Genomic DNA, 5,584 nt, shown 5'->3' on the forward strand with positions numbered 1-5,584 from the left:
TAAATCTCAACAAAAGAAATTAAAATAATACACTTAGTTAAATTAAAATATTAATCTACTCTTGAGTTTCATCTTCATCTTCTTCTTGGATCTACTTTACTCTTTTCTTTTTTCTTCAATGGAGTTTCACATGGTCACTACCTTGAATTCTCCATGTTTTGACTTCATTACCAAATCTGCATAAAAGAGAAAGAGCACTTGAAATCACAAAAGAGAGTACATGACCCAAGAATCTAATTATTCATTCTATAAACAACATAAAAAACTAAACCATAGATCTGGAAAAAAATCCAATTCATTTTGAAACCCTAATTTTGATTTTAAAATCAAAGTTTCTAATTTGGATTCTCTGAGTATGAGCATCAAAATCAATGAAACCAAAAACCCTAATTAAATCGGTGTTCTTATGAAATCAACAAAATTGAAATCAATTCAAAGAATCTAAATATTTAAACATCTATGATGGAAGAAAAAATAACCTAAGCTGGCTTGGATCTGCGAGACTTGTCTTCCTCCTCTCCTTTACCATCAATTGATTCATCTGCTTTGAAATATTTTGGTTAGAAAAAAATAGATTTTGTTTAGAGAAGATGAAGAAAAAATTGATTCATCCTTTACCTAAGCTGGCTTGGATCTGCGAGACTTGTCTTCCTCCTCTCCTTTACCATCAATTGATTCATCTGCTTTGAAATATTTTGGTTAGAAAAAAATAGATTTTGTTTAGAGAAGATGAAGAAAAAATTGATTCATCCTTTACCTAAGCTGGCTTGGATCTGCGAGACTTGTCTTCCTCCTCTCCTTTACCATCAATTGATTCATCTGCTTTGAAATATTTTGGTTAGAAAAAAATAGATTTTGTTTAGAGAAGATGAAGAAAAAATTGATTCATCCTTTACCTAAGCTGGCTTGGATCTGCGAGACTTGTCTTCCTCCTCTCCTTTACCATCAATTGATTCATCTGCTTTGAAATATTTTGGTTAGAAAAAAATAGATTTTGTTTAGAGAAGATGAAGAACGAAGAGATAGAGTAAAGAAGATAAAGAATGAAAATATAGAGATAATGAGATTGCCTTTAATTAGGGTTGTTAGAATAATTTTGGTCGGAAAACGGTTGGTAAAAACCGACCGATTTCCAATCGTTTTGAAAGGTCGGAAATTACTGACCAATTCTCGACCAAAAATTAAAGCGGTTGGAAAACTGGTCGGAAAACAGTCGGTAAATACTGACAGATATATTAGTTGGAATGTTCGTCGGAATTTACCGACCGATTTCCAATCATTTAAAAAGGTTGGAAATTACCGACCGATTTGCAACCGAATTTTATATTCGTCAATTAACAATTGGAAATTGGTCGAAAAATTTACTGACCAATAAATCGGTCGGAGATTTGGTCGGAATCAACAATGTTTTCTTGTAGTGTTCATTCATGGTATCAGATTGTGCTATAACTGATTCAAAGAATCTTGCCTACATAGAATACTCAAATCCCGAAGAAGCAACAGCTGCTTTGAGTTATTTAAAATTTTAAACCATATAATTTATCTGAAGAAGGAATTTCTAAGATATTATAAGTCCAATGCTTCAAAAGGAAGATTTGAACACAAAGCAGTTTAGTTTTCCAAAATTAGAAAACTCCATGATCTATCTATATTATAAATTGTAACGTGTAGCCAATCTCTTTATCAAGAAAACTCCAATGAACAAATCTCTTCAATCGCCAATGATCTCATTCTTTATTATGTTTTACTGGTTTAATCTTTGGATTCGATGTGTCCTTGATCTTTCGTTCTCAGGATCATCGCCGCCATGGAGCTATTATTATCCCAAACAAAGAAGCAGCAGAAGGAGCAGCAAAGCAGAAAATTTCACCTCTAGATCCTGAAGTCAATGAACTTGGCAAAGGAGACGATAAGTTAACTAGCATGGTCTACGAAGAACTGAGGAAATGGTAATGACTCAGACCAAGTGTTACTCTTTGAGCATATGGATCCCTCTCTCTAACGTATGATTTAAGCGTATATATACTTGCCTTAATCAAGCAATCACTCATATATAAACCATAATGCAAGACATCACAATTCTCGTTCCAAGTTGGGCCTGTTCTGATCGTGGATGAGCCTTCCACGTACGGTACGTTCTTTTAATTTGTTCAATCTCATTCATAATCCCTTCACTTGTTCTATGTAATATCTTTACAGATAGACAACGGCTTAATGACACCGACAATGAAAAGAACACGGGACAAGGTGGTTGATCAATACAAGAATGAAATAGAAAGACTCTACAAGTAGCCTAGAAATTTTAGCGCCCTCCTTTACGTTTACCTTGTCAAGGATGAGCAAATTTGGACCAGTTCTTACTCCATTGTTAATATAAGCTGTAAATATCGGTTCACGCAGTATAATAAAGCATATATACCACTTCATGAAAAATAATAAGCTTTCTGTTCTTCGACTATGATGAATTATCCAGTTCTGCAGCACTATAGATGCTTACTAGATCTTCTTGTACGATTCATAGAACCAGTGAAAACCATGTTGTACGTTTGAGTATTAGCGATATCTTGACTTCTATGTGTATTTGTTGATACAAATTTTGTATAGCTGGGTTATATTAGCCTCAAAACTCGAAAGTGACAACTTTTGACATTTAACTATATTATCATTAGATGTAAAATATACCCTATTTGAGATTCAAAAAAAAAAAAATATATACCCTATTTGGTGACTTTACAGTATTAAGGATTAGATTAGTATAATTTTAGGTATGTTAAATGTGTTAGAGCTCACCTAATTAAGGGTTTGTGCATGTTGTTTGAAGATCAAATGAGCCGATTAAACAAGTATAAACCAAAGATGTATGCTAAATTTCTACTGAGAGGTTTGAGCTTATCCTGTTGGGTGAATGAGTAGTTGTTGATAGAATATTGCAAATTGCTTATAAATTTGATTAGGTGACCAATGATTTGTACATAATATTATTAATATATATTATCTATGAGGTAAGCAAAGTGAGTTTTTTGTTTTGTTTCTCGTCGAAGGTCTATTAAAATAAGATACGACATGAGCGTACGTACCATCCCGTGTCACACTCTTAGGCTATGTCTTTCTTTGTTTTTTTTTTTCATACTTATAAAACAAAATGTTTAGCGCACAACTAAAATGATAACGTTGTTTTAATTTAATACATATATTTGTTTACTTCCAACTTGCAGAAGATATCAGTATATAAATGCCAATATATGCAGAAATAAATGCTGCATTACTAAGACAGCTTAGTAGAGAGATATAGAAACTGAGATGGAAGCGGCGGGTGAAGATTGCTGTGAGAGCGGCCCGGGTTACGCCACGCCTCTCCTTGCCATGTCTGGTCCACGAGAGGAACTCATCTATGTCACTGCCTTATACACCGGTAAACTATTTTCTAGCTCTTTATATATGAAGTGGAATTTTGGTTTCAAACTTTGTTATGTCGGCTAAAGGTTTTTGGAAATTGGTTTGGTCCAGGAACTGGGACGGCAAAGCCAGATTACGTAGCGACGGTGGATGTGGAACCGAGTTCAACGACATACTCTAGTGTCATCCATAGACTACCAATGCCTTTTCTTGATGACGAACTTCATCATTCAGGCTGGAACTCTTGTAGCTCTTGCTATGGTGATCGTGCTTGTGAAAGACGTTACATCATCTTGCCTTCTCTTCTGTAAGAAACTTAACAACATCTCTCCTATGTTTCTTTTGTATCTGAAAAGTTCTCATGTATTGTGATCTCATCTCACACATGTCGGAAAAAAGGTCTGGTCGCATCTACATCGTCGATACGAAAACAAACCCGAGGGAACCATTTCTACACAAATTTGTGGAGCCAGCGGAGGTTTTGGAGAAGACGGGATTGGCTTATCCGCATCAACCTCATTGCTTAGCTTCCGGAGACATTCTTGTGTCTTGTCTTGGGGATGAAGATGGAAACGCAAAAGGCAGTGGGTTTCTCTTACTTGATTCCGAGTTTAATATCAAAGGAAGGTAACATCGAGAATAACGGATTTGTACTGTTTCTTAGATGGCAAGAAAGAGGAACCAGACCTAATTGTTCACTTAAGGATTTTGAGTAACAGCTAATTTAATTTAAATTTCTTTTAAAAGGTGGGACAAGGATGGACACAGTCCTTTGTTTGGGTATGATTTCTGGTACCAACCTCGACACAAGACGATGATTAGTACCTCTTGGGGAGCACCAGCCGCGTTTACCAAAGGATTTGACCCCAAGGACGTCTCTGATGGCTTGTATGGAAGGCATCTACATGTCTATAGTTGGCCCGAAGGAGAATTGAAACAGATACTTGACCTCGGTGATACCGGACTTGTACCCTTAGAGGTAAACACTAGTCTTGCAAATCTCAGCTTATACTACTTTCTTCTTCCACAAGAAACAACATCATCCTCCTCTGTTTTGTTTTGCAGATAAGATTCTTGCACAACCCGGATAAAGCTATCGGATATGTGGGGTGTGCGTTGTCGAGTACTATTGTCAGATTTTTCAAGAAGGATGATGAAACATGGAGCCATGAGGTATAATGAATCTTCATTTCTTTTTCTTTTTTTTTTCTTCCTAACTACAAACAACCTCTCCAATTTTAAGGTGGCTATATCAGTGGAACCTCTGAAAGTTGAAAACTGGATTCTCCCGGAAATGGGAGGCGTTATCACTGACTTTCTAATCTCACTCGACGACCGATTCCTCTATTTTTCCAACTGGTTTCAAGGAGATATTCGCCAGTACAACATCGAGGACCCGGAAAACCCTGTTTTAACCGGTCAACTATAAGTAGGTGGGCTAGTCCAAAAGGTAAGCGATGTCTTCGCCTTAGGAGAAGATGGAAAGAAGTTTCAGTTCGATGCCCCTAAGATCAAGGTCCGTTGTACAAAATCTAGAACGTGTTACTTGTTATACACGCTATTGTAATAATTGGTGTTTTTCTTGTGTGAAGGGTCAGCGTCTGAGAGGAGGTCCTCAGATGTTTCAGTTGAGCCTAGATGGGAAGCGACTGTACGTGACGAACTCGCTGTTTAGCGTTTGGGACAGACAGTTTTACCCTGAACTTGTGGAGAAAGGCTCACACATGTTGCAGATTGATGTTGATACAGACAAAGGTGGTCTATCCATAAATCCTGACTTCTTCGTCGACTTTGGGACCGAACCTGATGGTCCTGCGCTCGCTCACGAGATGAGATATCCTGGCGGAGACTGCACCTCTGATATCTGGGTTTAGTTTGTTTCACTAAACAAACGATTTCTATGGAAACTAGAACAAAACGCTTTTTTTAATAATGGTTTCGTGTGATCAATAAAACGTTGATACTTCAGATGTGTTAGGAGAAAGGATATTTTCCTATTGTTTAGCTAGCATATCTTAAGTAAGTATTCTCTACTTGTGCATCAAGTCTAATGCACCTATATATATTCTCTATCTATCAATAATAAACTTTTTCCACCAAAAAAAAATCTATCAGTAATAAACTATGTTGCATGGAAACTTTTTTTGAGGTGCGTTTCCCGTTTCCGAAACGTTTCGGAAACGGAAAC

The 5,584-nt window shown here is 36.6% G+C and overlaps 1 pseudogene; it reads left to right on the forward strand.

Annotated features, from left to right (window-relative positions):
• On the forward strand, window positions 3,257-5,470 carry LOC104746895 (annotated as a pseudogene).

Source organism: Camelina sativa, chromosome 15 (genome assembly GCF_000633955.1).
Source record: "Camelina sativa cultivar DH55 chromosome 15, Cs, whole genome shotgun sequence".
In the NCBI taxonomy this organism is placed as follows: Eukaryota; Viridiplantae; Streptophyta; class Magnoliopsida; order Brassicales; family Brassicaceae; genus Camelina; species Camelina sativa.